The 16,183-nt window shown below is 44.0% G+C and overlaps 1 protein-coding gene across 1 annotated transcript in view; it reads right to left on the reverse strand.

Annotated features, from left to right (window-relative positions):
• Positions 1–16,183, reverse strand: part of DNASE1 (deoxyribonuclease 1) — a 43,207-nt gene that overhangs the window by 6,305 nt on the left and 20,719 nt on the right. The window contains exons 3-5 of the mRNA XM_087815685.1: positions 9,866–10,390; positions 7,979–8,144; positions 6,518–6,756 (exon numbers count right to left, since the gene is read on the reverse strand). The gene's annotated coding sequence lies outside the window, so the exon portion shown is untranslated. The remainder of the gene's footprint in view (positions 1–6,517; positions 6,757–7,978; positions 8,145–9,865; positions 10,391–16,183) is intronic.

Consider the following 16,183-nt stretch of genomic DNA (forward strand, 5'->3'; position numbering starts at 1 on the left):
AAGAACAATAACCCTCTCCCGTGGTGTCTTTCCATTACTCTTCTTTCTCTCATGGATCTCTTTTCTATCAGTCAGCTGTTGCTTTGTAACAAGCAACCCCAAAATTCAATGTGTACAACAATATGCATTTTTTTCTCACTCATAGGCCACAGACCAGCTGGGAGGGCTCTGTTCCCTGGACCACTTCTAGGGCCAGGCTAAAGGGGCTACAGCTACCCAGGGCATGCTCATCGAATGGAAAATTTCCATAGGGGTAAACAAATACACAATGCTTCAGCCTGGAATTTGCACATTGCCATTTTTTCCCATATTTTCTTGGTCTTAGCCAGCAAGAGGGCCAAGCCCAATACCAATGGTGGGAGTCGGGGGTATACTCCACCTGTACCGGGTCCGACACTGGAGATGCAGAGGGGTGCCAGGGAAGAAAAGGGTGCTTCTGGCATTTTTCAAAGTCACATCAGTAGGAAAATGGACACTGACAGCAGACTACTTTCTCTGATCACAGTGAGCTATTTTTACATTAACCCCAAGAGTCTGCCACCCTCTTTGGTTAAACATGGTCCAGATACAGGTAGGGGAAACAGCACATCATAATGAAGTTGGAGCCAGTCTCGATCTCTGATGTGGCTGAAACCAAAGGATAAAGAAAAAATCCTCTAAGCACTGAGGCTGGGAACAAATGGCTTCAAGGGAAACCTGACGGACAGGTTGTCAGGCTTTAAGCAATAAGAGGGCATGAGACCTTGTGACCCATCCCTGAGAGCTGTGGGGAGAGAGACTGACGAGCTGCACACCAATGTATGCCCCAGGGGAGAGGGACATCTACAGATGCAGAGAGAAAAGGGTGGGGCACAGAACTCTGGTTCCCAAAAGTGTGCTGAGGCACCCTTGACCCCACAATGAACTCTGGCACCATAGGATACTTTTACTTTTGAGGGGACAGTGATTCTCAACATTTTTTGACACCTCACGGTTTCAACGTATTTTGCTACATCACTTTCTTTGATTTCATGTCTCTGCAAAGCTAGGTTTCTGGTAGTTATCGAAAAAGCAAATACAGTGCAAAATTATTGTGGAACAGGAAACAAGGGTGGCAGTGTCCAATCTGATTCCAAGATTTAAGAAAAACCCAACAGGTATACACATTCCATTTGTAAGTAATTGTGGCTACCTAAAAATGAAATGAAAAAATTTTTTCTTTAAATTTATATGTATTACTTTTCCAAATGTCCACTGTAAGTAGCTAGGACATAAATACTTACTAAGTTGTTTGGACTTATCTAAAAAGTGAAACTGTTAGATATTTCTTTTGGCCTGTGGTCCCTTAAAATACTGAACGTTAAGTAGAGGCGTCTGAACTGAGACTGTTTGGAATTTAACATACGTAAGGGGTATGTATGCCTGCATTACTATGTCATATATCTTATTATACTGATAGACCTTCTCTTCTGGACTTCATCGTTTACAACATATTAAATACCTGCCACAAAGAAAATTTCAAGTCTATACACTGCTAATGAGATGAATAATTTCAAAACTACAAACTTGAATAGATTAAACATCTCAATCATGTTTAAATGCATGAGAGTTCATACTGATGTAAAAAATTCATCGGTCACCTTTGGGAGATAGATACAAGGGAGCCAACTTGTTATTCTGCAAACTGGCAAACTAAGTCAAAGAATTAAGAACCTGCCCTGCCTTTCCTATGTACCTGGCACCACTGAGACAAATTTCTCTGTATGGAGGAGTATTCCAGCTAAACAATAAGGAAGGACTGCTAGAATTTGAGGCTCAACAATTTGCAACCCTTCACCTAGACAAGGATTACCAATGACTACAACCAGCCTCCAGATCAGAGAACACAACAACACTTAGGAAGAAGCTTGCCAAGGCCATCATAAATCTGAGCAAGCCTCTAGGGGCAGAGGCTCATGGTCACCAGCATTATGGGGACACAGCACAATCCAGACTGTGGGAAACTACAGGACCAAGGATGATCTCACCATCAAATTTCAAGAAAAAAAAAAAAAGAGAAAAGAGGAGAAATTAACAGATTAAAAAGAACCTTGCCCGGCCAGGCGTAGCTCAGCGGTTGAGCATCGACCTAGGATCCAGGCGATCGGGGATCGATTCCTGGTCAGGGCACATGCCCGGGCTGTGGGCTCGATCAATGACTCTCTCATCATTGATGTTTCTATCTTTCTCTCTCCCTCCCCTTTCCTCTCTCTGAAATCAATAAAGATATATTTTTTTAAAAAAAGAAAAGAACCTTGAGATATATCACTAAATGCAATGTGATCCTCATCAGGATCCTGTAAAACAATAAATTCTTTGACCATTTAAAAAATCATTGCTTAACAAACAAATCATTTAAGATGCAATTAGGGAAATTCAAACACTGATCTGGTAAATAATGAAGTTATTAGATTTTTAGGTTTGGTAATGTGGTAATAGCATTATGGTTATTTCAATGTCACACTGAAATATTTAAGGATGAAATAATACAATGTCTGGGATTTGCTTCAAAACATTGGCCCTGAAACTGGGTAGTGAGTATATGAAGGTTCATTATACTAGTCCCTATTTTTGAATATGTTGACATTTTTAATTAAATCAAAATTTTACAAGCCATGCAACTGAATACAGTGCATCATTTAAAAATGGGGTAACAAAAAGTTAATATTAAAAATGAAATCACTCAAAATGTTTTAAATGCCCAATTCTGCACATTAGAAAGAGCCTTTGGTCACTGTGAGGATCAGGGCTGGGCTTAGGAAGAGGGAAGGTGAGCAGGTTGGCTTGGGGTGAGGGACAAGGGCAGTTAAGAACAGAAGGGATGGCAAGGTGGGGAGAGCTGCAGAACTGGTGGCAAAATGGATGTGGAGAGTAAGAAAAGATTTCAAATTGTCATAAATTGTGGGTTGATAGACAATGATAAGCTGTCAAATCCTGAGGGTCAGTGGTTTTCTACCTGCTAAGGAAATAGTCCTGACTCTCTTCTGAGGTGGAACCTCGTCCCTGATTCTAGCCACAGCTGGGATATCTCCACTCGACTCCAATAGGCTTTTTAAACTTCTCGCAGCAAAACCAGACTTCAGACTGAGTCTCTGGTTGCACTCCCACTATGGCCTGGCTTCCAACCAGATGATTAGATACCCAATAGTTGTCTGGGTCCCCACTTTCCCTCAGGCCTGCCCCCAAATGCACCCTGAGTCTGCACTCCTCCAGGTTCTGCAGCCACCACACTGGTTCTTCCCTGAATATACACAAAGCCTCCCAGTGGTCACCTAGCACATCTTGTGAATGTGTAATTAGATCATGTCATTCCCCTGCTTAAAATCTGTCATCGGTTTCTCATTGTCCTTAGGATGAAAGATGGTGCCTACCAAGACACAAGCAATTCTAGCTCAGGGCTTCCACTTGGCCTGGAGGGCCAGAGCCACCTTGTCATTCCCATTTCAGCTCAAATGTGACTTCTTCAGGGAGGTTCTTCTCTCCCCATCCACATGCTCCCAGTGTCATTTATCATGACCCTTATCACTTCTTTTCTTTAATGTATTTGTTCTTACTTGTTTATACTCATTTAAGGCCTGCCTCTTATAGAACACAAGCCCCACGGAGCAGGGACCTTATCCATCTTGTCCATGAAACTGCCTCATGCCTAAAACATTGCCTGGAACACAGGAGGCACTCCATAGACAAAAGCTGAATGCAGTGATGTATGTGCTTACCACCTGCTCCCCACCATTTTGGGCAGCCTTCCTGGCCTCATAGAGAGAACTTCCCTTCCTCATGGACCCTCCTGAGGGAACACAGCACAGCCTCCTGTCCTGAAGCACAAGGGACACTATAGGGCATCCAAGTGGCCTCTGGGCACCTGGCTTAAGCTCACCAGAAGCTCCCAGGAGCTGATGGCTGTTGTGGCCCCATAAGCATGCCCCCCTTCAGCCAGGCTCCACCCATGATTCCTCCTGTCCCCTCAGGAGTAGTGTTCATTAACCCTACAGATAGCATTTTAGAGGGCAAAGGGACTTCTATCTTTTACTACAGAGAAACAGATGTCTTTGCTGTGACATTGCTTTAATCCCTGTCAACCTGTTTGGGTCAGTAGTCATCTCTCAACTCAGCACACTGGCCTTGGTCCAGCCACAAATCACCAGCCCTCATGAATTTATTTCTGTTCATTATAAAGAAACCATTAACCCAGGATGGAAAACTTCTCAGGAGAGAGGTCTGAATTGCTACAATCCAAAACAGCTTCACAGTCACGCTCAGCAGCAGCCGGCTTCCTCACCTCCAGCCATGCCTGTGCCCAGCATGTCAATGGAACAGGCAGCACTCGAGTTCCACAGAACATGAGGCCTGAACAACAACGTATGTGCCCCTTCTGCAAATCACAGACAAGCCTCTACTGGTTCCCCAACCACCCTGCCCCTCAATGCTACTTTTCTGCACTCTACATTCAGAAGTTAGCACACTTTTAGCTTTAGACCATGAGTACAAACACACTTGTGTTCCTTATAATAAACCCAAGGCCCTTAAAGATTTCATTCATCACAGAAATTAGACTGAACTCCCAATGTGCTAGTAATGTTTCCAACAAGGTTGTGATAGAAAAAGTTCTCCAAATTTCCAACACCCTTTTTGTCTCTCCCAAGCATAAAAAGACTTCTCATCAGCACCCACTCTCCACCGAAGGCTGAGGTTCTACAGAAGGGGTGAGCAGGATTCTGAGGGGCCAGACTGCCAGCTGGTCACACAGGTGCTTGCAGGAACATTTACTATTCATCTGTCTTCTAGTTCACTGAGCCCCTTTTCAGCTGTCTCTCACTGCTGGTAAATCCACCTACTGAATTTTAGTTTATTTTTTTGATCTATCAACTGACTTTGATTTGGTATACAAAAAGTGTTCTCAAAAGAATCTACAATTAAATGGCAGTGATGTTTCACTTATTTCATGATTACAGTAATCTCCTTTTGAGGGTGAGGTCAAATCCTTTTTTTCCTTTTATGTCCATATTACATTTTATTTTTAAAAAAATCTATCTTTATTGATTTCAGAGAGAAGGAAGGACAGGGAGAGAGAGATAGAAACATCAATGATGAGAGAGTCATTGATCGGCTGCCTTCTGCATGCCTCTGCTGAGGATTGAGCCTGCAACCCAGGCATGTGCCCCAACCAGGAATCAAACAGTAATCTCCTGGGTCATATCTGGTCCTGAATTCTTCGGCCACTCTCTCCTGGCACTCTATGCAGTTATTAGCATTTGAAGATAGCGTACTTGCCATCAGCCCTTTGAAAAAACTACTTTCACCGTGATTATGGCGTCTTGGGTCAAAACAGTTTTTTCCGGGTCCTGAGGATGTGGTTTATATTTAAGTCTCTCATCTACTGAAATCATATTTATAAATGGAATATTAGTGGATTTAAGTTCCATTGTTTTCTCTACAGGATGAACTACAGAATATTATTCCACATATGTTTTGGTTTTGCTGCACCAATAAAAGATTTCACAATGGAAGGCAGTCCCCACTCTGTGCTGAGAAGTCTATGGCTGTGTAACTTTCCAGAAAGATCTCTATTTCTGTCCAATACATCAACTTCAACCATGCCTGGATTCATAGGGTTTGGGAATTTCTGCATTGCAGCTGTTATAACAGTTCCCCACAGGTAGTCAAAGACATGCTTCAAAGTCCAGATCTTCATGGTGCTGGCAGCCTGTGCAGTGTCTGGACGGTGCAAAGAGGCCAAGATGCCACACCTATTTTTTTTTTAATGTAAGCATTGTATTCATTCAACCAACACAATGCACTTTGGTTTCCTTATCTACAAAATGGAGATATCTACCTTCACTGAATTATTATGAAGATTTCAATATTAATAGATATTCAATAAATGACAACCCTCTCACAAGTTCTCTGAAGGCTGAGCACGGGATCAACACTGGATGCATTAAGAATACAAATAGGGCCCGGCCGGGCGTGGCTCAGCGGTTGAACGTGGACCTAGGATCCAGGCAATCGGGGTTCGATTCCTGGTCAGGGCACATGCCCGGGTTGCGGGCTCGATCTCCAATGACTCTCTCATCATTGATGTTTCTCTCTGTCTGTCTCTCCTTTCCTCTCTCTGAAATCAATAAAGATATATATATAAAAAAAGAAAGAAAGATATAAACTTTAAAAAACAAAAAAAGAATACAAATAGGTCACTGCTCTCAAGAAGCTCAGGCTCCAGGACTACCTACCACCAAAGAATTCTTGATATGGTTCAACTTCTGTTTTTCCCCTCCTGGTATCAAACAGGATGGGAAAGTTCAAGAGAAAACACTGACATGTTTTACAAAAAGCTACAAGTTTACTAATAATATATTCTAACATGTATCACAGTTTCAAGCAAGTCATTTTGAACCTCAAATAAGAAATCACAATATTCCTATTAATTGAAAGTTTAAAAAGGGTAGTGGTGGTGATTTATGGGGTTTCAGTTCAAAATGAAAATGCAGAAAATACTTACTTTGATGGATCTATGTTGATGCCATATTTCTCCTTGAGAAGCTTCATCTGTTTCTCCTGTGTCCATCTTCTGAAATGCTCTTTTGGCATGACAGTACAAAACCACGAGGTTCTTACAAACTGAATCCCGACAGGTGATCACAAGCATTCTTGGCATCAAAGACATCTTCTCAGGTCTGGCCAGTGTGGCTCAGTTGGTTGGAGCATTGTTCCCTGCACCAAAGAATTGTGGGTTCAATCCTAGGTCAGGGCACATACTCAGGTTGTGGGTTCGATCACCAGTAGGGAGGGACAGGAGTCAACCAATTAATGTTTCTCTTATATTGATGTTCCTCTCTCTCTCCCTCCCCCTTCTACCTTCTCCCTCCCTTTCTCTCTAAAATCAATAAAAACATATCCTTGGGTGAGGAGTTAAAAAAAAAAAAAAGGACATCTTCATAGACCCTATGAGCTGTTTCCCTAGTTTCAGGTGTGTTCCCCATTCTGATTTGACGAATAGGTCTGTATTTCCCAAATATATCATACATTCATTCAGCTGTGATTTTATAAGACAAATGTTTTATATATAAAACCTGATTTACTTCAGGTAGAAGCTGAATGTTTGCCCTCTTGGGTGCTTGCATTGCCATTGCGGCAGGCTGATGAGGTTACTGCAGCAAACACTGGAATTGCTCCTTACCCCTCTGGAGCTCACTCAGCTTTGAGCTCAACAAGGTGTCAGTTATGGTACTTTCATTTTAGAATTTTAATTTTTTATGAATTCCAATTCTCTGTGAAACACTCCATCTTATTTATTTACTTTATTATGCTAATCAGATATTCTGAAGTCTATGTGTGATAGCTCCAATATCTTAATCTCCGGTGGATCTATTACCTCCCCCCACCCCCCGTCCTGTTTCTTAGTATGCCTAGTGACTTGACTGTCAGGCATTGTGTTAGAATGGTGGAGAATCAGGATAATGTCTCCCTCCAGGGTGAACAGCAGAGAGACAGGCTGCCACAGGCCAGTCGGGGACTCAGCTGAAACTGAGCTCATCTGCAGTCCTTATGAAGTCCACAATGGCTTGCCCTCACTCCCATAGTACCACCCCCAAAGGTCCCAGCTGAGAGTCTGGCATATTTCTTAGGGTCATTCCTACTTGACAGGCCCTAAACAATTCCCTAGCACCATGAAACTGCCAAAAATCCTATTCTGCTTTTCAGCCACTTTCTGCTTCTCTTGCCTAAGCAGAGTCATTAGCAAATGCCTGAAGAGAAAACTGCTGCCGTCAACTTCACCTCTTTGGCCTCCTTCCTTACAGGAATCTCAGCCCTCAGGTCCCGATTCCTCAGCAGGCCCAAACCCCAGCTTGGTCTTCCCAGCCCTGCAAAATTGTGTGGAGCTCCTCTAGCTTCTCGGCCTCTTAGCAGCCACCTGTGCCCAGCCCTGAGGGGAAAAGCCAGTGCAGGGAGTAGGGCTTACCTTCTTGAGCTCCCCTCTGAGTCGTGGCTGCTGGAGCGATTCTGCAGATCTTCAAGCTGATGCCTTCTGAATTATGGCCAGTTCTTTGAGTCCTCAGCAGGCAGTGGTCTACTGCAAGCTACTTCATGGCCAGAAGCAGTCTCTTTTCATTACTTGGAATGAAGCACTGAAATGGAGTTGGAAAGGATATAGGTTGATAACTAGGCAAGCTGGTCTAACTAGCATAGGCCGTGTGGACATCTCTGAGCTACAAAGGTCCCGTGCAGAGGTATGTAGCCAATGAGAAAGCCAGAAGGGACACAGCCCATTCTTCTCTGTCCAACCAAGAGTCTCCAGGACTGAAAACCTTTGTATGCTCATCTGAACCCTATGGTATTTGTCATCAGCCCAGTCCTAAAAATGAAGTTGGCACAGTGCCAAGACATAGCAATTCTACATGTTAGAAACTCATTCTATAGCTCCTCAGAGAACTGGAGCATCTGTCCTCAGCTTAGGTCTATTACCTCACTCCTGGAGAAGTAGCCTTGGGGCCTGTGGACTGCCAGCACCAGGGCTGCTTCCTTTCTGGGGACCCTGCCCCCTTGGGTAAATGGGCAACGATGGTTTCAGATGGGTAATGCTGGTTTCTGAGAAGAGCTGCACCCTCTTCAGCTGCACTGGCTGTCCCATTTAAGTGTGAGCATCTCGCACAAGGGGAACTGACTTGGTCCTCTCTGATGAATGAGTGAAGGGACAGGGTTCTGTTACTGGGCCAGTCTCCTTAGCCTTCATGTCCCAAATCGTGGCGGGATAGAGGCATGTAATCAAGGGAGATAAGAGAGCACCAAAGTTACAGCTCCTAATGGGAGAGGAGGGAGGCTCTCCATGAACTGAGGAGCCTTTAGAGCAATAGGTAAGGTCTGGCCAGAAAGCAGAGCTCAAAACCACTTTGCTCTGTCATGGAGGTCCCTGGAGAAAGGCTGAAGATTGCTGGAGAGCAGACCCGAAAGCAGGCTGGCATGGGCTTATCTCCATGGAGAGAAGGGAATTGCCCGTGCCCAAGCACAGTAGGATTGTCATGTGGGCAAATGGCCTCAGGGGCTGATACTTGTGTGATGGTGTCACCCCACAACACAGTGGCCACCACACCTCTCATCACAAAGCCTCAGGCCTGAGACCCAAAGGTGGGCATCTTTTCCAACTCTGCCCACTCCTTTCTGGATGGGCCAGCTGAGGAAGGCTGATCCTACTGTCTTCTCCATATCCCTTGGTCACCATGTCCACTATTCCTCTCTCTCTGTTCACCTTCCATGCTCTGAGTATTCTTGCACCTCAGAGTGCAGGACAGAGGTGATGTGACCCTACCAGTGGGAAGGACACTACAATACCCAAGCTCCCCAGGGCACTTCTCCCTGCACCACCATGGGAAGCCATGCGCTATAATATTCCTATAGCTAAATTCTTCTCTTGGGGGAGGGGGCATGCGCAGTGAGAGCCTGTGGGAGGCTCAGGGGTGTGAGGAGAAAGGCTCCTACTGAATCATCCTCCCCCAGTGCCTCAGCCTTCCCCCAAACTGCCCTCCAGAACAGTCGGCTTGTCAGGCCTGCTGTCAGTGAAGGATGCTGCACTTGTCCTGCCCTAGCTGAGGGGGCTTCCTAGAGGGGCTGCCTATGCTGGGCCCCTGACGGTGGGCAGACACGGGGCCCTGCCTCCATTTTCCACCCAAAGGTCTTGGCACTGTCCCAGGGAGGGGCCTGAGATGCACAGAGTCCCAGGTGTGGAAACAAGAAGGTGACCCCAGGAGAAGATCAGGAAAGGCAGCTGCAGACTTTGGCCTCCTCGGGAACTGCAGGTTTTGGGCTCTGGGGAATAGCTTTGGTTCTCACCCCACCTCTACACTCCACTCACCTTGTGAGGCTGACCTTCCAGACACTGGGAAGCCCACATAGAAGCACAGCTGCCAGTCAGAGGTCAGTGCCCCTCTCCGAGCGTGGAGGTGTAGCAGGGCAGCACTGGCCACCACCAGCCACTTCAATCCCGATGCAGCCATGGACTAAGGCTCAGACAGAGCAGAGATGGCCACAGGAGTCCAGGAATGAGTCCAGCCTAGTGCTCTCCAACCTGGTCCTCTGGCCAATGCCAGAATGGCTAGAGGTAGGTGGCCTTGTTGATCTGGCTCCCCATCGTCCAAAGACTGCTGGAGTCATGGTGGGCCATGGTGGCAGGGGTGGGGGGTTCTGCCTATGCCAGTTCATGGGTGATCTGCTCCTTTTCTCAGCTGGGCTCCTGTGAGGGGGCACTGATCCTCACAGGTGCCTCAGTCCACCTTGATAGCCATCAAAGCTGGTAAAACATGAGTTTGCAGTGGGGGCCAACACCAGGCTGCCACAACAGCCTGTGCCATCTTGCTGTTCCCATTCCTACCATGACTGGCTAATAAAAGAAAAAAGAGAGTGTTACTAATGTCATTCATCTTAGCCAGAAGGTACCACCTGTTTTGAAACATCAAACTCCTGACAGGCTGTTCCATTTTTTGGTTATTTGTTCATGAACTCATTTTAGAGTACAAGGGGCCCCTGAACAATGACAAAACTGGACAAGAAGTTATGTGATGGTTCTTAGTCCTTGGACACCAGTGTAGAACAGTAATTCCCCAAGAGAAGGGAAACTGAGAAACCGTACCAGCTATGGACAAGGTAGTTTCCAGGCTACAGTGCAAGGAGGAGAAACTCAGACAGATCCAGCCATCTCCTGGAAGAAGACAGAGTTAGGAGGTCATGGAGGCCCAGGCACCTAGAATGTATGAGGCAGAGTGTTGGGGACGGGGCTGCAAGACAGCAGAGATCCAGGATCTATAGAGAGTTCCTTGAGTCTTCAGCTAAGGACAGGTCTGTGCCTGTGTGAAAGAAACTATGCAAGGATGCTGGGGCAAGAATCCCTGGAAATGAGCACACAGAGTAATTCCCAGGGCTCATACAGGGATGGGAATATTTTGTGTCCCCATAAGCCATGTGGAAAGACCTAATTCACAGGATATTGGGTAGAATCCTCAGAAGAGCATCATTCTTTTTAACAGGGCTAAATTAGCTGTAGACCAAAGGCAGCTCTAAGCCTATCCTAACAAAGCTCAGAAGGAAGCCTGTAAAGATCAACTGATGACAAGGAACTTAACTATATGCCAGACCAAGATTAACACTATTTGAAAACCCAGCAACCAACAACATAAATTCACAATGTCCAGTATCATGTAAGAAAATGGCCTGTTAGGGTCCAGCCAGGCCACAGAAACCACATGGTATTTTTTTTTTTTTAATATATCTTTATTGATTTCAAAGAGCGGAAAGGAGAAGGAGAGAGAGAAACATCAATGATGAGAGAGTCATTGATCGAGCCTGCAACCTGGGCATGTGCCCTGACCAGGAATCGAACCCTGATCGCCTGGATCCTAGGTCAACACTCAACCGCTAGGCCATGCCCGGCCGGGCACCACATGGTATTTTAAACAATGGAAGTTTAATATAAAGGATTATTAACAGCTTGGCTAGTGTGACTCAGTGGTTGAACAATGACCCAAGAACCTGGAGGTCACAGTTCGATTTCTGGTCAGGGCACATGCCCGGGTTGGGGGCTCAACCCCTGGTAGGGGACATGCAGGAGGCAGCTGATCAACGATTCTCTCTCATCATTGATGTTTCTATCTCTCCCCTTCCCTTCCTCTCTCTGAAATCAATACAAATTTTGGGGGGAAAAAAGAATTATTAACTATTTATACGGAATTAACTAAAGGGAACAAAAGCGAACTCTACAAATCCCCTACGGTGAGAGGTACCCAAGGAAACGATTCTGACCTGGGAGATGGATGGTCACAGTCCACTGGATGGAAGCTCAAGGGGCTCTCCAGACCAAGGCTGGGAGCTAATAACCACCTGTGAGGATGCCAACAAAATTAGCTGGGAAGCTGTCTGCAGAGAATGCTAGGATGCCACCAGGGTGGAGGTGCTGAAGACCTTACCAGAAAGCTACCAGGAGGCCAGCTAGGATTCCTGTGGAACTTGCCTGGCAGTGCCTGCCCTCTTCAAACATATAGAGAACCTCACTGCTGGCATCTGTGAGAGTGCTGCTGAATTTGTAGCTAGGAAGCTACCAGAGAAGGTGCCATGGAAACTCACGTGGGCACCCCTATGTGTCCCACACATCACAGAACAGGAATAAGTAAAGCACACAGGAAAAGAGGCCTTTTCTCTTCTAGCACCCTCCACTGACAAAGATTAGCACCAGGCTAGCTAGCAAGGGAGAAATGTTCCAGTATTACAAGCAGGCAATAAAGGGTGGATTGATAGGTACTATATCAGACATGCAAAAAAGAGAAAATATGACCTATGACCATAAGAAAAATCGATGAATAGGAACTGACCTGAAAATGACAGAGATAAAGGAACCAGCAGACAAGGACAATAAAACAGATATTATAAACATGCTTCATATATTTAGGAAGGTAGAGGGAAACATAAGCTTGATGAGGAGATCATGGAAGATATAAAAAGGCCCAAATGGAACGTCTGGAGATGGTATAAACAGCATCTGAAATGAATAAATACACAGTATTGGATTAACACCAGATAAACAATGGAAAATATCAGAGCTCAAAGACATAGAAAATGAAACTATTCAAACAAAGCACACAGAGAGAGAGAGAAAAGGTACCAGACATTATCAAGGAACCCAATGTGCAAAGAACTACAGTCCCAGAAAAAGAAAAGCAAGAAAGAGACAGAAACAATATCTGAAACAACAATAAGAAAAAGCTGCTAAATATGATGGAAACTATACATTCACAGACCCAAGAGGATTTATAAAACTCAAGCAGAATAAGCCTCAAGAAAACACAAAGGCACATCATAATCAAGTTGTTGAAAACCAGTGTTAAAAAAGAAATCTTAAAAGCAAATTGGCCCTAGCCGATTTGGCTCAGTGGTTAGAGTGTGAACCTGCAGACTAAAGGGTCCTGGATTCGATTCCAGCCAAGGGCACACACGTATCTCGGTTGCAGGCTCCATCCCCTGCCCCGGTCAGGGCATGTGAGGAGGCAACCAGTTGATGTGTCTCTCTCACATTGATGTTTCTCTCTCTCTCTCCCCCTTCCACTTCCATTCTCTCTGAAAAAGCAATAGAAAAAATATCCTTGGGTGAGGATTAAGAAGAAGAAAAAAAAGCAGCCAGGATAAAAAAGCACATTATGTACAGATAAATAACGATAAGAATGACAAGAAAGAGAGTTCTGCTTTAAACCAGAGGACAGTGGAATGTCACCCTTATTATTTGTTTTTACATTTCATACTAGGGCTGTGCCATACTTTATTTAATTAACATTATTACTGCCCTGGCCAGTGTGGTAGTTGGCTGAGTGTTTTCCTGTACACCAAAAGATCACCAGTTCGATTCCCAGTCAGGGCACATGCCCAGGTGTGGGCTTGATCCCTGGGTTTGGGGTGTGTGGAGGCAACTGATCAGTATTTCTCTCTCATTGATGTTTCTCTCTCTCTCCCCCTCTCCCTTCCTCTAAAGTCAATAAAAACACTTTTAAAAAAAATCCCTGTAAAAAAAAAAAAATCTCTAGGAAACCCCAAAGACAACTGAGGAGATGAAAACAAGGACACCAGAAGAAATTTTAGCTCTGACACCTATAGCTTTAGTACAGCAAATATAGCCTAACTCCTAGCTAGGTAAACGTAAAACCTCACACTAAAGGCCTACTTTCCTCAGTTACTGTTACCCAGTGCATCATGTCTAGCACTCAAAAAATTCCAAAGCATACTAAAAGAAAAAACACAGACTTTGAATATATAGAGTAAACATCAGATCAAGCCAGACTCAGAGATAGCAGATATGTTATAATTATCAAGCCAGGAACTTAAAGCAAGTATAATTATGTCAAGGGCTCTAATGCAAAAAGTGGACAACATGCAAGATCAGATGAGTAATACAAGAAAAGAGTTGAAACTTTTTAAAAAATATGTATTTTATTGATTTCAGAGAGAAGAAGGGAGAGTGAGAGAAGCATCAATGAGAGTCATTGATAGGCTGCCTCCTGCACACCCCCTGCCAGGGATCAAGCCTGCAACCCAGGCAAGTGCCCTAACTGGGAACTGAACCCACAACCTTTTGGTGTACAGGACAACACTCCAAGCAATTGAGCCACCCAGCCAGGGCAGAGAGATGAAACTTTAAGAACCAAAAGGAAATGCTAGCAACAAAACAAAAATTGTAATAGAAATGAAGAACACTTAAAAAAAATCTTTATTGATTTCAGAGGGAGGAAGGGAGAGGGAGAGAAAGAGAGATAGAAACATCAATGATGAGAGTCTTGATCGGCTGCCTCCTGCAGGACCCCTGTTGGGGACTGAGCCTGAAACCTGGGCATGCACCCTGACCAGGAATCAAACCTCAGTCTCCTGGATCATAAGTTGATGTTCAACCACTGAGCCACGCTGGCTGGGCTGGACAACACTTTTGACTATAGTCTAGCAATCAAAAAATTCATAGACTATAGACACAGCCAAGGAAAGAATCAATGAGCTTGAAGAAATGTCTGAAGATATTCTTGAAACAGAGTATTTAAGAACTGTGGGACAATTAAGAATGGTATAATATATGGATAACGGGAATATCAGAAGGAGAAGAGAGAAAAGAACAGAAGAAATACTTGAATCAATAATAACTGAGGCTTTTCTAAAATTAATGGTAGACACCAAACCACAGATACAGGAAGCCATAGTACACCAAGCAGGATAAATACTAAAAAGGCTACACTAAGGTATATCATATTCAAACTGCAAAAAATCAAAGACAGAAAATTCTGAAATAAGCCAGAGGAGGGATTAAAAAAAAAACCACCTTACCAAAGGGGCAAGAATAAGAAATACATTAGACTTTTCATCAGAAACCATTCAAGCAAGAAGGGACTAGAGGAAATATTTACAGTGTTGAAAGAAAAACCCCTCCACCAATCTAGAATTATAAAAAGAGAAAGACTTTCTTTAAAAAAATCTTTTTATTGATTTTAAAGAGAGAGGAAGGGAGAGGAGAGAGAAGAACATCGATGTGAAAGACCAACATCGATCAGCAGCCTCCTGCATACCCCCTACTGGGGGTCAAGCCAGCAACCCGGGCATGTGCCCTGACCAGGAATTGAACCAGCAACCTTTTTGTGCATGGGATGACAGTCAACCAACAGAGCACACTGACCAGGGCATATAAAGGCTTTCTAAGACCAACAAAATTTGTTGAATTTGTCACCAGTAGACTTGCCTTGCAAAGAATGTTAGAAGTTCCTCAGAAAAAAGGAAAATATTACAGGTCAGAAGCATAGATCTATACAAAGAAGTGTTAGAGAAGGAATAAATGAAGGTAAATTTTTTATTATTATTAATTGACCTAATAAATGTGTTCAAAACAATAGTGGTAATGTGGGGCTGGGTGAAAAAGGTGAAAGGATTAAGCAAAACAAACAAACAAAACAAAAATGGCAACAATATATGTGGTGACTATAGCTTCTGTAAAAGTGAAATGAGTGGCCATAATGTCATAAGGGATGAGAAGGAAGAACTGTGAAGACTGTTATAAGGTACGTGCACCGCCCATAAAGTGGTTTAGTGTTAGGTGAAAGTGGACTTGGGAATGAATTTTGGATAAAAATCAGAGAGAAAAAGGAACAAAGAAGCCCTAGCCTGTTTGGCTCAGTGGTTACAGCGTCAGCCTGTGGACTGAAGGGTCCTGGGTTTGATTCCGGCCAAGGGCACTTGGTTGCAGGCTTCAGCCCCCACCCTGGTCATGCGGGGGGCAAACGGTCGATGTGTCTCTTTCACATCGATGTTTCTCTCTCTCTCTTCAACTCTCTCTGAAAAGCAATAGAAAAAATATCTTCAGGTGAGGATTAAAAGTACACACACACACACACAAAGGAACAAAGAAATGTGAACAGAGCCTAAGATATTTGTGGGACACAAGTAAACCAATGTACAGCTTATGAAGTAAATGTATATTGTAAATTCAAGGACAAACACTTATTTAAAGATTTTTTAAAAGTAAAATGATATGCTAAGGGAGTAGAAAAATGTAATCATAGAAAATGTTCAATTAAAGCCAGAAAAAGAGTGGAGGACAAAGCAAAAACAAAGAAAAAGGGCAATGGATAGAAAAAGTAACAAATATGGTAGCTATTAATCC

Source organism: Miniopterus natalensis, chromosome 3, assembly GCF_054644295.1.
Source record: "Miniopterus natalensis isolate mMinNat1 chromosome 3, mMinNat1.hap1, whole genome shotgun sequence".
In the NCBI taxonomy this organism is placed as follows: domain Eukaryota; kingdom Metazoa; phylum Chordata; class Mammalia; order Chiroptera; family Miniopteridae; genus Miniopterus; species Miniopterus natalensis.